The sequence below is a fragment of the Littorina saxatilis genome, linkage group LG12 (assembly GCF_037325665.1).
Source record: "Littorina saxatilis isolate snail1 linkage group LG12, US_GU_Lsax_2.0, whole genome shotgun sequence".
NCBI classification, from domain to species: domain Eukaryota; kingdom Metazoa; phylum Mollusca; class Gastropoda; order Littorinimorpha; family Littorinidae; genus Littorina; species Littorina saxatilis.
Window position 1 is genome coordinate 84,408,321 of NC_090256.1, and position 15,447 is coordinate 84,423,767.

At 43.9% G+C, this 15,447-nt stretch overlaps 1 non-coding gene across 1 annotated transcript; it reads right to left on the reverse strand.

Annotated features, from left to right (window-relative positions):
- Window positions 1-248: 248 nt before the first annotated feature.
- On the reverse strand, window positions 249-320 carry Trnam-cau (transfer RNA methionine (anticodon CAU)). The gene has a single exon. It is a non-coding gene; the product is annotated as a tRNA-Met (tRNA).
- Window positions 321-15,447: the final 15,127 nt, after the last annotated feature.

The following is a 15,447-nucleotide window of genomic DNA, read 5'->3' on the forward strand; positions in this document are numbered from 1 at the left end:
TTGAACCGACCCCGCGACTCTATGCAGAATAGCCGTAATGGGAACGGGATTGGCCCAAGGGTGGCTCTGACCTTTTAACGTGACCTCATGCAGCTAATCACTCATCTGACCTCAAAATATTCAGAATTAAAAAGCGATATAAAAAGAAACATCATTCGCTTTTAAAAAGGGGAGGGATTTATCCTCATAACGACGTGAGCAGTCTCTTGTCTAAAATGAAATAAAATAAAATGAAATAAAATTAAGTGTAGCAGAGCGTGGTTTCGATCCACGGACCTCTGGGTTATGGGCCCAGCACGCTTCCACTGCGCCACTCTGCTTGTGAGAGTCACATTGAGTTCTAGTCATCAGAACAGCAGGTAAAAATGATTAGCATTTTATACTAACATGCTGCCATCTCCAAAGTGTTTATAACCATGTGCTATTTAGGCATATTGTTCAGGAGTAACATCTTCCTGTTAAGAAAAGTTAAGGAATGTTTTAACTATGAAAAAAAAGGGGAAAAAAGATGGATACTCTCTGTCTCTCTCTCTCTCTGGCCCTCTCTCTTTCTCCTTTGGAAAAAGCATACACACCCTCTAGCTAAAAGAAAGGCGAGCCTATGCTGTTGTTGTGTGTTTGTGTTTGTGTGTGTAGATTGTCATTGTGAGAGGGGGGGGGGGGTGGGATTGGGTGCTAGAAGATGGGTTCTTCAAACATATTGCGAAACAAGGGACTGCTTAACTCGATATACGAATCAGGCAGAAAAAAAAGTGTTAGCAGAGCGTGGTTTCGATCGCACGAACCTCTGGGTTAAGGGCCCAGCACACTTCCACTGCGCCACTCTGCCTGTGAGACCAATTCGGAGTTATCGTCATTAGCTGTAGCTTAATGGCATGAGTAATCATACACAAGTGCAAGACGAAACAAAACAAAATGAACAAAAAAGTACGTTAACTGAAATCCGGCCAGCTAATGTTGGAAAACCTATTATCCCCGAAATTAAGGAGACCCATCCTAACCCCCCCCCTCCCCCACCACCCCCAACCCTTAACCTACCCCTCCCTCCTCCTCCCGTGTATGAATATGTGTATATAGTCGTCAACAACAACAACAACAACAACAACAACAACAACAACATCTAACGCAAATGTAATGGAGTGATTTACAAGCGGGAAGGGAGGCAACTGCTTGCGTGATCTCTTTTATGTTGAAATCGTTATTCCCCTTAATCAGCACACCCTGAACACTGATTCAGGGGCTGGTTGCCGGGGTGTCTTCAACTTTCTTCAACGTCTGCAATCACACCCGCAGTTTTCCCTTCAACTAATAATATGTGTCTGTCAACTCGATCACCCTACATATAAAAACGACGTGTCAACTCGATCACCCTACATATAAAAACGACGTGAGAAAAATTATCGCACACACGTTTTCTTCTTCTTCTTCTTCTTCTTCTTCTTCTTCTTCTTCTTCGGCGTTCCAGAATTGTCTGGTTACGTGTGAGCTCGTTTTGCCCATTTGGGTTCCCCGCACTATACTCTGAGAACATAGTCAGCTTCCCTCCGCTTTCGTTGAGTAGGCATGCTGGGTATTTTCGTGTTTCCATAACCCACCGAACTCTGATGGATAACAGGATCTTTTCCGTGCGCACTTGGTCTTGTGCTTGCGTGTACACACGAAGGGGGTTAAGTCATTAGCAGGTCTGCACATAAGTTGACCTGGGAGATCGGAAAAATCTCCACCCGATTAGGAGGCCGACGTCTTACCACCACACACTGCGCAAATAGCATGCTCCCTCCACTCCCACTAGCAAAGTACCGAAGGTAACAGCAGTTGACATTTTTTCTCTGTGGTAGTCATTATCATTACTCCTCTATACATATAAAGAACCTTCTTTTTACATTTAGTCAAGTTTTGATTTTCAGCTGCTGTAGACATTTTGCTCACTATCACAGAAAATGTATATAATGCGTACGCATGTTATGGCCAACGCTTGCAATAACACAAATACAAAAAACACGAAATCATCATCATCATCATAATGTCTCTCTCTCTCTCTCTCTCTCTCTCTCTCTCTCTCTCTCTCACACACACACACACACACGGGCACACACACACACACACACTGACACACACACCAACAACAACAGCAAAACAAAACAGAGAGAGAGAGAGAGAGAGAGAGAGAGAGAGAGAGAGAGAGAGAGAGAGAGAGAGAGAGAGAGAGAGGGAGGGAGGGGAGGGAGGGAGGGAGGGAGGGAGGGAGAGAGAGAGAGAGAGAGAGAGAGAGAGAGAGAGAGAGAGAGAGGGAGGGAGGGAGGGAGGGAGGGAGGGAGGGAGGGAGAGAGAGAGAGAGAGAGAGAGAGGGAGGGAGGGAGGGAGGGAGGGAGGAAGGGAGAGAGAGGGAGAGGGAGGGAGGGAGGGAGGGAGGGAGGGAGGGAGAGAGAGAGAGAGAGAGAGAGAGAGAGAGAGAGAGAGAGAGAGAGAGAGAGAGAGAGAGAGAGAGAATAATTTAAAACACGGAGACCTGGTATAGTTACCGTGTAAACGGAGAAAGGAAACAAACGTGCATTGGTCCCTCACAGCCATATCGGTTGAAGGGGCGTTAAAACACAATAACCAACCATCTATTCTGGAAAACAAATATTCACTTTGACGCAACATTATGAAGTGAAGGAAACACGGGACAAGCACAACAGTCAAGAAGTCAAGATGCCATTCAGGGTTCCACTCCTTGATGATCGCGAGTGCTTCATGAAGGGCAGTAGTAGTTTCTGACTCCATGATGAAGGCTGCAGCTGGTAGGTAACCGGTGTTGGTTATCACAACAAGCGGGAACTGTGGCAAAGTATACTTTGAAGTTTTGTAGGTAGCATCATTTGACAATTTTTTCGCAAGTCTTTGGTGCTCGATCCCTGTGTTGGTTCACACACACAAAGCAGTTCTGAGCAGTGTCCATGGTTTCTCCCTCCTCTGTCTTTTCTATTACGCAACACGGTGGCCTAGTGGTAAGGCGTCCGCCCAGTGAGCGGGAGGACATGGGTTCGAACCCCGGTCGGGTCATACCTAAGACTTTAAAATTGGCAATCTAGTGGCTGCTCCGCCTGGCGTCTGGCATTATGGGGATAGTGCTAGGACTGGTTGGTCCGGTGTCAGAATAATGTGACTGGGTGAGACATGAAGCCTGTGCTGCGACTTCTGTCTTGTGTGTGGCGCACGTTATATGTCAAAGCAGCACCGCCCTGATATGGCCTTCGTGGTCGGCTGGGCGTTAAGCAAACAAACAAACAAACAAACCTTTATTTCAATTAATTGCAACCTTAAAAACATTATACGTTATTTGCGTGTTTGACCAAAATATGACATTTTACACAGATCGAGACAGTCATTGTTCTCCGAGACCGCGCTAGCGGTCGAGGTGAACAATGACTGTCGAGATCTGTGTAAAATGTCATATTTTGGTCAAACACGCAAATAACATTTATGTATCGATCGAATTCCTTTCAGGTACTATGACTTTGTTGTTGTTTTGACGATTGAACGAGCACACAAACACATGCATGCAATCCACATGCAATCAAACACATAAGCTTCATATTTGGGCGTTTCAGGTTGACCGAAACTTCAAAGGAACTACAAAACACACGTCATGTACTCACTTTGTTGTTGTTTTGACATTGAACAGCACACACACATGCAATCAAACACATGACGTTTTTTATTTTTTGAGTTCCTTTGAAGTTTCGGTCAACCTGAAAAGCCAAATTATAAAGTTTTGTCGGCCTCTGACGTCACATGACTCAAAGAAGGGAAATCCAATCTCCAATCGATACATTGTTCTATATTGCAGACCAAAAACATCTTTATAATTATGAAGAATAAAACAAATCAGTTGGTTATATATACATGTCTACATTTGGTTAAGTTTGTATGTATTCAGAATACGAATCGAGACGAGGATGGTGGTGGTGGTGGTGGTGGGGTGTGTGTGTGAGTGTCAGGTGCAATTCCCAGAAAATTAATTATGTGAAGTTTTTCGGAGTGATATCCCCAGACTTTTGCCCGTTTTGCGGATTAATGTCTTTAATGCCATCATATCCGGCTTTAAACAAAATGAGGTGCACGTGGCACAGTGACGATCTCGTTTTAAACAAAATCAAATTAATTGAATTTTTGGTAAAAAAAACCTTTGACTTTGTATTGACTGTGGAATTCCATTTCAGCTTGGAAGCTTTAAAACTAATCAATTAGTCCATACAAGTCTGAACAACATTCTTACTAAAATGTTAATAATAGATTTAAAAATCATTGTGTTTTTTTATTATTTTATCATTCTAAAAATATAGGCCCTATAGATATTTTATGTTTAGTCTAAACATGTTCTCTCGGCCTCGGATATCAATATCTGCTGAAGAGACGATCAAATACAATATTATACAACTGAAAATGTGCTCAAAATTCAAGATCATCGGGCCTATGTTCGTATGCTTCGCGCAGACCAGTGCGACCTGTATTGGTCTTCAGGTTTTGGCTTTCCAAGTCTTACTAGTCTTGGTTATGACTGATCCCGGGTTTTCAGTGTTGATCTTTTAGTTTCAGGCCAACGGGTCGGCAATATGCTTTGATGTTGCTTCAGACGACTTGGTTATTTTTTGTCGATACAAACGGGTCAGTTCAGTTCCAGTACGAAGGACCGCTAGTAGTGACATCCATGCATGTGATACTATGCAGAGTGTATAACAAAGTAGAGCCTTTTATTCCAATCAGGTTATGGAGGGGAGATGAACAACAAACGTAAAAGCTGCTTACAAAAACTGATGCTAACAGCTTTGTCGAAAATAGACCGAGTGAGGTGGAGCGGAAAGGGGAGGCAAGGATAAACATCTACATCACAATAAGTGGGTCAAATCAATGATGCATGGAAAACAGAAATGTGTGTGTGTGTGTGTGTCAGTTCTTTTCATTGATTCCGCCCGCCCCCCCCTTCCAATTCGCCACTTACATGCAGTATTTACACTGTTCATGCGTAGTGATGACAGAACCGCGTAGATGAGCACCAACAGCTGTTTAATAATGTATAATATGTTACCGTAAATTATCAAAGCCAGAACATTAACAAAATCCCTGAACATTTCAGTAATTTGTAAATTTCCTGTTTCACTCGGGGATTTTAAAAATGTCCTAAAAATTCTTGGAAATTGGCAAATTTCCTGATTTCAAGCGGTGGAAAATTTGCAAATGTACTAAAACGCATTTCAAAGAAAACAAATGCTTTGTGGATTGATTGTGAACCATTTAATGATTCTGGTTTCCTTAAAAGTTAACACAGAGAGAGAGAGAGAGAGAGAGAGAGAGAGAGAGAGAGAGAGAGAGAGAGAGAGAGAGAGAGAGAGAGAGAGAGAGAGAGAGAGAGAGAGAGAGAGAGAGAGAGAGAGAGAGAGAGAGAGAGAGAGAGAGAGAGAGAGAGAGAGAGAGAGAGAGAGAGAGAGAGAGAGAGATTCTGTGTTCTCTCCAAACCGGCCAGTACGTCTAGTAAATTCCTGAACGGTTTTAAATATAATTATATTAATATTTTCTGACTTGCATTCATATTCCCTTCTAATGTAACAATATTAATAAAACTACTCTGAAGGGTATATATAGTATCCTGGCGTTCTTGCAAATAAGTTGGGCATTTAAACAAATAATGGTCAACTGTTTATGCACCAGTGCTGCATTCGCATACACTATCATTACTTAAATTAAATGTCGATTAACTAAATGTTGCTTCAAATCACTTATCGACAATCTCAAATTACAATGTAAAACTCCTAGGTCTCGGGTCCCTCCATGGATATGTACTGGTGGAACAACATCCTCCCTGGCAAAAAACGTTTCAAATAACTCGGTGAATCACTTTGTTGGACATATTCTGGTGGTGTGCTCCAAATATCTGTTGCACATGGAATAAAGGGTAATCGGTACAATTCGGTTTCAAAGTGTGGTATCTTGCGATTTAGAGGTCATCGTCTGTGATATGGATTTGACTCGGATACCAAAGGGGGGAGTCTTAAATTGAGATAATGGGGTGTTTTGTTATAAACCATTTCATGAAACAAAATTAATGTATGTCTTACGACTGCATGTCCACGAGGTCAACCTGTTCTCGAGATGCTAATTCCTTGCTGATGATGGGACGAACAACTTCACCTTTTGTCATGGGCCTGGCCTCTTTTCTCTTGCGTCCATTATTTTGTTTTTTAATTTGTAATTTTCAATTGCTCTCGGCTCACTTTCAAATCTGTATCACTGGGAATAGCGCATTGAATACTCTGGGGCGAAAGGTAGGACGAAAACTTATGACAACCGCAAAAAGGTGTCACAATGAGAATTACAGTCTGCAATGCCCACTCAAAACACAGCTGTTTTCAATTTGAGTTATTCAGCGCGCAAACGTTTATTTTAAGGTGTTCCTGGTGTGTGGTCACAACATTACAACCCCCGACCTGAACTGTGTAACTCTTGGGGCGATGAGAGACAGTTTTCTTGTTAGACATTATCACTTTAAGTAATACGCTCTGATACCCCCCGCGGGTTAGGGGGAAGAATTTACCCGATGCTCCCCAGCATGTCGTAAGAGGCGACTAACGGATTCTGTTTCTCTTTTTACCCTTGTTAAGTGTTTCTTGTATAGAATATAGTCAATTTTTGTAAAGATTTTAGTCAAGCAGTATGTAAGAAATGTTAAGTCCTTTGTACTGGAAACTTGCATTCTCCCAGTAAGGTCACATTGTACTACGTTGCAAGCCCCTGGAGCAAATTTTTGATTAGTGCTTTTGTGAACAAGAAACAATTGACAAGTGGCTTTATCCCATCTCCCCCCTTTCCCCGTCGCGATATAACCTTCGTGGTTGAAAACGACGTTAAACACCAAATAAAGAAATAAAGAAAGAATACGCTCTGATTCCGCAGAACACCCAGCGGTTGTCTGATTGTGTGTTCTTGTTTTGTGTGTGTGTGTGTGTGTGTGTGTGTGTGTGTGTGTGTGTGTGTGTGTGTGTGTGTGTGTGTGTGTGTGTGAATGAGCGCATGCGCGCGCGACAATATACACAATGCATGTGCACGCCCAAGTGTTTGCAAGTTCATCGTATTATGTCGGTAACGATGTTGTCAGACAAAACATAACATAACAAACAGGCAAACTTGCTGCGCACCCATCCATTCATCACACTATGTAAGACAATATACAGGGGAAACAGTGAGCTGCAGCAGCTGATGTCATGTTTTAAAGCCGTATTCAACACGGACATTGTGAAACTTCAAACCTAACCAGTGAGTGTGAGTGATGCCTTTCAATTAGGCCGCTTCTAAACATTTGAGTGTTGTGTTTTTCATGAGTTCCGTAATTGGGTTTTCTTTCATTCTCGTGTAACACAGGATGAAGCTGTCTCTCACAACATATAGGCCATTGACTGTGCTTAATGTCTCATTACGCCCCGCGGGTTAGGGGGAAGAATTTACCCGATGCTCCCCAGCATGTCGTAAGAGGCGACTAACGGATTCTGTTTCTCCTTTTACCCTTGTTAAGTGTTTCTTGTATAGAATATAGTCAATGTTTGTAAAGATTTTAGTCAAGCAGTATGTAAGAAATGTTAAGTCCTTTGTACTGGAAACTTGCATTCTCCCAGTAAGGTAATATTATATTGTACTACGTTGCAAGCCCCTGGAGCAATTTTTTGATTAGTGCTTTTGTGAACAAGAAACAATTAACAAGTGGCTCTATCCCATCTCCCCCCTTTCCCCGTCGCGATATAACCTTTGTGGTTGAAAACGACGTTAAACACCAAATAAAGAAAGAAAGAAATGTCTCATTATCTTGGCTACATCTAGGAACGCGCCGACAAAGGAATACATCTCTAGCCAAGTGCACATGTATAGCAACTGACAACAGCAACGGTAACAACGACAACGACGGAGGTGACGACGAGTGAAAACAAAATAAATGGAAGACAGCTTCTTCAGAACAAATGAGCGCTATTGAGAAGACATTGGGACTATAAGCGTATGTGTACTTCTTAATCTTCGGTTTTCGTGTGAGCAGAACAGAAAGACTGAATAGAAAACAAAGTCGTCTGTGCACTTAAATGACACGGACTTTCTCTCAGGCTATGAATTACTTATGACAGAGACAGCTCCTGGCCGTTGAATTGTCAGTGACAGCATGAACGAAACACTGTTTATAAGCAGAATGGAAAACAAAGAATGCTGTGCACTGTATTGACGCCGACTAGCCTCCAGCCTAGTAATAAATTAATGTAGAGAGGGAGAGGGAGGGAGAGAGAGAGAGAGAGAGAGAGAGAGAGAGAGAGAGAGAGAGAGAGAGAGAGAGAGAGAGAGAGAGAGAGAGAGAGAGAGAGAGAGAGTACTAACTACTAACAGGGAAAGCGTGGCCTTAACAGAATGTTCACAGACAGCATGAATAGAACACTGAACACTTCTGTGCATTCTAATGACCAAGGATAAATCTTTCTTTTTTTATTTGGTGTTTAACGTCGTTTTCAACCACGAAGGTTATATCGCGACGAGGGAAAGGGGGGAGATGGGATAGGGGAAAGGGGGGAGATGGGATAGAGCCACTTGTTAAGTGTTTCTTGTTCACAAAAGCACTCATCAAAAAATTGCTCCAGGGGCTTGCAACGTAGTACAATATATGGCCTTACTGGGAGAATGCAAGTTTCCAGTACAAAGGACTAAACATTTCTTACATACTGCTTGACTAAAATCTTTACAAACATTGACTATATTCTATACAAGAACCACTTAACAAGGGTAATAAGTGAAGAATTTTATGGGTGAGAAAAGGAAAGTAAAAGGACTTTGGGGAGGCAGAAATAGAGAAGAAACAAGAAAAAGATCCTAATTAGGTTCACGGCATCGAGAGTGATGCGACCTTCTCTCAGAAGTTAGTAGAGAAGGCTCCCCCATCCACCACCCGGGGGACGCGCCTCTACGCCAATTAGGGGGCGCGAGGCCAAGGATAAATGACACTTCTAGTAGTAGTAGTAGTAGTAGTAGTAGTAGTAGGGGAGAGAGAGAGACTGAGGAGAGAGAGAGAGAGAGAGAGAGAGAGAAAGAGAGAGAGAGAGAGAGAGAGAGACTGAGAGACAGAGAGAGAGAGACAGAGAGAGAGAGGAGAGAGACTGAGGAGAGAGAGAGAGAGAGAGAGAGAGAGAGAGAGAGAGAGAGAGAGAGAGAGAGAGAGAGAGAGAGAGAGAGAGAGAGAGAGAGAGAGAGAGAGAGAGAGAGAGAGAGAGAGAGAGAGAGAGAGAGAGAGAATCGAAGTGTCAGTGAAAGGATGACTACAACAGAATGTGAACAAACAGAGTGAGTAAACAAAACTTGCCTAAATGTAAAAACAAAGACTTGCGTGCACTCTAATGAGTCTGACTAGTCTCCAGGCTATGAATTAGTTACGTCAGCTGTACAACAGTGATACAAACAACCATTGTTCAGAGTACGGTTGTGAACTACATTCCGGCTGCCACAGTTACTGTTGCAATATTCTTGGGGAGTAAAACAACGGCAACATCATGAGAATGTATTCGCTGTTCACTTGATCTTCTGTGTCTGTGAAATAAGTGTGCACATTCTTTTCTGAATTAGGTAAGTTGAACAAAATCATTATTATTTTTTTCTTTTGTGCGAGTTAAATAAATAATTTGAAAGTTGGACACAAAGTTATGTTTTCTTTCTCCTGTGCAAGTTGAAAAATTGGGTAATTTCAAAAGTGTCTTTACCTGTTCCTAGCTCTGTGTGAGTTAAATATTTGGTAAGTTTGACACATAAGGGAGTCTGGCCTTTATTTTAAGATTTGAATTTAAAAAATCCTTGTCACGTTGGGTTTCGATTTAGCTTTTGTGTTCCCTTCGGGTGACGTTCCTGATTTTGTTTATTGAAATTGGTTTAATCTAAATATGTGTAATGTTAAACTTGTGGCCTATATGGTCCGCTGGACCCAAAAAGCAACAACAATCAAATCAAATCAAGTTCGACACAGTCTTGAAAATTGTCTTTTTCTGTGCAACTTAAATAAAAGTTTGATTGGACACAATGTTTATATTGTTTCGTCGATGTTATGGGCTCCCATGGGGTCGCCTTTCTCGCGGGGGAGTGTTTACAACTCATTAAAGGCACAGTAAGCCTCCCGTAAACCATCACAGATACGTACTGTCAGGCTTTTACACACACAGTACAAACACCCTTTCATTTAAACACTCACTGCTTGAGAACAACCTAGGTGCCCTCCGTAAAGAGCGAGCAATTTTCAAAGAATATATTTTTGCGTGGTTTATCTTACCCCTGGGCCATCGTAAACCCGTGTGATCCAGTTTACTTTTTTTCACAATGTAGTCGTCAGTTTGTGATTTCAATGCGACTCGCTGTAAGCTTATCTGCAATAGCACGTTATTATGTACCTCTGAATCTAAACGCAACAAATGGCTGCGATTCACACGAACTCTAGCGATGGCTTTTGACTGTTCAGAGGACCGGCACGGTTGGCCTAGTGGTAAGGCGTCCGCCCTGTGATCGGGAGGTCGTGGGTTCGAACCCCGGCCGGGTCATACATAAGACTTTAAAATTGGCAATCTAGTGGCTGCTCCGCCTGGCGTCTGGCATTATGGGGTTAGTGCTAGGACTGGTTGGTCCGGTGTCAGAATAATGTGACTGGGTAAGACATGAAGCCTGTGCTGCGACTTCTGTCTTGTGTGTGGCGCACGTTATATGTCAAAGCAGCACCGCCCTGATATGGCCCTTCGTGGTCGGCTGGGCGTTAAACAAACAAACAAACAAACTGTTCAGAGGAACTGGCGATAGGCATAACCGTCGTCTGCTACGAGAACCACGACCTTGCGTGACCCTGCTTCCGGGCTTTTCTTTTTTCAAACTTTCAAAACTTCAAATTGTACTGATCTTGTCTTAATGAAAAACGAATTATTTTATGATTTAATAGAATGTTTGTGTAACAAGCTGTCAATTCATTATTTAGATTTTAAAAGTTAAGTCTAGCGCCAAAACGCACCGTCCGATTGTCTGATCAGACAATCCGCAAAATTAATTCTTTGAAAATTGCTCGCTCTTTACGTAGGGCACCTAGGATGTTCTCAAGCGGTGAGTGTTTAAACGAAAGGGTGTTTGTATGATATCGCGGCGTCACAATGAGAATTACAGTCTGGGATTCCTACTCAAAATATAGCCGTTTTTAACTTGAATAACTCTGCGCTCAAACATTTATTTCAAGGTATTCCTTGTGTCACGGTCACAAAATAACTACCCCCAAGCTGAACTGTATAGCTCTTGGGGCGATTTGAGACTATTTTTTTTGTTAGACATACCCTTTAAGCAAGGCACGTTCGGAGATGGAACTACTTTTTATGGCGTTTTGTGTGTTCATTGAATTCGAGAGAAGACTTGCGTTTTCTGTTTGGTTTGTTTGTTTGTTTGCTTAACGCCCAGCCGACCACGAAGGGCCATATCAGGGCGATGCTGCTTTGACATATAACGTGCGCCACACACAAGACAGAAGTCGCAGCACAGGCTTCATGTCTCACCCAGTCACATTATTCTGACACCGGACCAACCAGTCCTAGCACTAACCCCATAATGCCAGACGCCAGGCGGAGCAGCCCCTAGATTACCAATTTTAAAGTCTTAGGTATGACCCGGCCGGGGTTCGAACCCACGACCTCCCGATCACGGGGCGGACGCCTTACCACTAGGCCAACCGTGCCGGTTTTCTGTTTGGTGCAGGACCCTCACATTTCGGGACACCTATGTCAATGGGCTGGAGTTCAGCACAATGCCGGCAAGGTTGCTCATTGTTGTAGGCCAGGTTGCTCATTGTTGTGGGCCAGGTTGCTCATTGTTGTGGGCAAGGTTGCTCATTGTTGTAGGCCAGGTTGCTCATTGTTGTAGGCCAGGTTGCTCATGAGTCATTGTTGTAGGCAAGGTTGCTCATTGTTGTGGGCAAGGTTGCTCATTGTTGTAGGCAAGGTTGCTCATGAGTCATTGTTGTAGGCAAGGTTGCTCATGAGTCATTGTTGTAGGCCAGGTTGCTCATTGTTGTGGGCAAGGTTGCTCATTGTTGTAGGCAAGGTTGCTCATTGTTGTAGGCAAGGTTGCTCATTGTTGTAGGCAAGGTTGCTCATTGTTGTAGGCCAGGTTGCTCATTGTTGTAGGCAAGGTTGCTCATTGTTGTAGGCCAGGTTGCTCATTGTTGTTGGCAAGGTTGCTCATTGTTGTAGGCAAGGTTGCTTATTGTTGTAGGCACGGTTGCTCATTGTTGTGGGCCAGGTTGCTCATTGTTGTAGGCAAGGTTGCTCATTGTTGTAGGCAAGGTTGCTCATTGTTGTAGGCCAGGTTGCTCATTGTTGTAGGCCAGGTTGCTCATTGTTGTAGGCCAGGTTGCTCATTGTTGTGGGCAAGGTTGCTCATTGTTGTGGGCAAGGTTGCTCATTGTTGTAGGCCAGGTTGCTCATTGTTGTAGGCCAGGTTGCTCATTGTTGTAGGCAGGGTTGCTCATTGTTGTAGGCAAGGTTGCTCATTGTTGTGGGCAAGGTTGCTCATTGTTGTAGGCAAGGTTGCTCATTGTTGTAGGCCAGGTTGCTCATTGTTGTAGGCAAGGTTGCTCATGAGTCATAGTTGTAGGCAAGGTTGCTCATTGTTGTGGGCAAGGTTGCTCATTGTTGTGGGCAGGGTTGCTCATTGTTGTAGGCCAGGTTGCTCATTGTTGTAGGCAAGGTTGCTCATGAGTCATTGTTGTAGGCAAGGTTGCTCATTGTTGTAGGCAAGGTTGCTCATTGTTGTAGGCCAGGTTGCTCATTGTTGTAGGCAAGGTTGCTCATTGTTGTAGGCCAGGTTGCTCATTGTTGTAGGCAAGGTTGCTCATGAGTCATTGTTGTAGGCAAGGTTGCTCATTGTTGTAGGCCAGGTTGCTCATTGTTGTAGGCAAGGTTGCTCATTGTTGTGGGCAAGGTTGCTCATTGTTGTAGGCCAGGTTGCTCATGAGTCATTGTTGTAGGCAAGGTTGCTCATTGTTGTAGGCAAGGTTGCTCATTGTTGTAGGCAAGGTTGCTCATGAGTCATTGTTGTAGGCAAGGTTGCTCATTGTTGTAGGCAAGGTTGCTCATTGTTGTAGGCCAGGTTGCTCATTGTTGTAGGCACGGTTGCTCATTGTTGTGGGCCAGGTTGCTCATTGTTGTAGGCAAGGTTGCTCATGAGTCATAGTTGTAGGCAAGGTTGCTCATTGTTGTAGGCAAGGTTGCTCATTGTTGTAGGCCAGGTTGCTCATTGTTGTAGGCAAGGTTGCTCATTGTTGTAGGCCAGGTTGCTCATTGTTGTAGGCAAGGTTGCTCATTGTTGTAGGCAAGGTTGCTCATTGTTGTAGGCAAGGTTGCTCATTGTTGTAGGCCAGGTTGCTCATTGTTGTAGGCCAGGTTGCTCATTGTTGTAGGCAAGGTTGCTCAAAGTTGTAGGCCAGGTTGCTCATTGTTGTGGGCAAGGTTGCTCATTGTTGTGGGCAAGGTTGCTCATGAGTCATTGTTGTAGGCAAGGTTGCTCATTGTTGTAGGCCAGGTTGCTCATTGTTATGGGCAAGGTTGCTCATTGTTGTGGGCAAGGTTGCTCATGAGTCATTGTTGTAGGCAAGGTTGCTCATTGTTGTGGGCAAGGTTGCTCATGAGTCATTGTTGTAGGCAAGGTTGCTCATTGTTGTAGGCAAGGTTGCTCATGAGTCATTGTTGTAGGCAAGGTTGCTCATTGTTGTAGGCAAGGTTGCTCATTGTTGTAGGCCAGGTTGCTCATTGTTGTAGGCAAGGTTGCTCATTGTTGTAGGCCAGGTTGCTCATTGTTGTAGGCAAGGTTGCTCATTGTTGTAGGCAAGGTTGCTCATTGTTGTAGGCAAGGTTGCTCATTGTTGTAGGCCAGGTTGCTCATTGTTGTAGGCAAGGTTGCTCATTGTTGTAGGCCAGGTTGCTCATTGTTGTAGGCCAGGTTGCTCATTGTTGTAGGCCAGGTTGCTCATTGTTGTAGGCAAGGTTGCTCATTGTTGTAGGCCAGGTTGCTCATTGTTGTAGGCCAGGTTGCTCATTGTTGTAGGCCAGGTTGCTCATTGTTGTAGGCCAGGTTGCTCATTGTTGTAGGCCAGGTTGCTCATTGTTGTAGGCCAGGTTGCTCATTGTTGTAGGCAAGGTTGCTCATTGTTGTAGGCAAGGTTGCTCATTGTTGTAGGCCAGGTTGCTCATTGTTGTAGGCCAGGTTGCTCATTGTTGTAGGCCAGGTTGCTCATTGTTGTAGGCCAGGTTGCTCATTGTTGTAGGCAAGGTTGCTCATTGTGGTAGGACAGGTTGCTCATTGTGGTAGGACAGGTTGCTCATTGTTGTAGGCCAGGTTGCTCATTGTTGTAGGCCAGGTTGCTCATTGTTGTAGGCCAGGTTGCTCATTGTTGTAGGGAAGGTTGCTCATTGTTGTAGGCAAGGTTGCTCATTGTTGTAGGCCAGGTTGCTCAATGTTGTAGGCAAGGTTGCTCATTGTTGTAGGCAAGGTTGCTCATTGTTGTAGGCCAGGTTGCTCATTGTTGTAGGCAAGGTTGCTCATTGTTGTAGACAAGGTTGCTCATTGTTGTAGGCAAGGTTGCTCATTGTTGTTGGCAAGGTTGCTCATGAGTCATTGTTGTAGGCAAGGTTGCTCATTGTTGTAGGCAAGGTTGCTCATTGTTGTAGGCCAGGTTGCTCATTGTTGTAGGCAAGGTTGCTCATTGTTGTAGGCCAGGTTGCTCATTGTTGTAGGCCAGGTTGCTCATTGTTGTAGGCCAGGTTGCTCATTGTTGTAGGCCAGGTTGCTCATTGTTGTAGGCCAGGTTGCTCATTGTTGTAGGCCAGGTTGCTCATTGTTGTAGGCAAGGTTGCTCATTGTTGTAGGCCAGGTTGCTCATTGTTGTAGGCCAGGTTGCTCATTGTTGTAGGCCAGGTTGCTCATTGTTGTAGGCCAGGTTGCTCATTGTTGTAGGCAAGGTTGCTCATTGTGGTAGGACAGGTTGCTCATTGTGGTAGGACAGGTTGCTCATTGTTGTAGGCCAGGTTGCTCATTGTTGTAGGCAAGGTTGCTCATTGTTGTAGGCCAGGTTGCTCATTGTTGTAGGCAAGGTTGCTCATTGTTGTAGGCCAGGTTGCTCATTGTTGTGGGCAAGGTTGCTCATTGTTGTAGGCAAGGTTGCTCATTGTTGTAGGCAAGGTTGCTCATTGTTGTTGGCAAGGTTGCTCATGAGTCATTGTTGTAGGCAAGGTTGCTCATTGTTGTAGGCAAGGTTGCTCATTGTTGTGGGCAAGGTTGCTCATTGTTGTGGGCAAGGTTGCTCATGAGTCATTGTTGTAGGCAAGGTTGCTCATTGTTGTGGGCAAGGTTGCTCATGAGTCATTGTTGTAGGCAAGG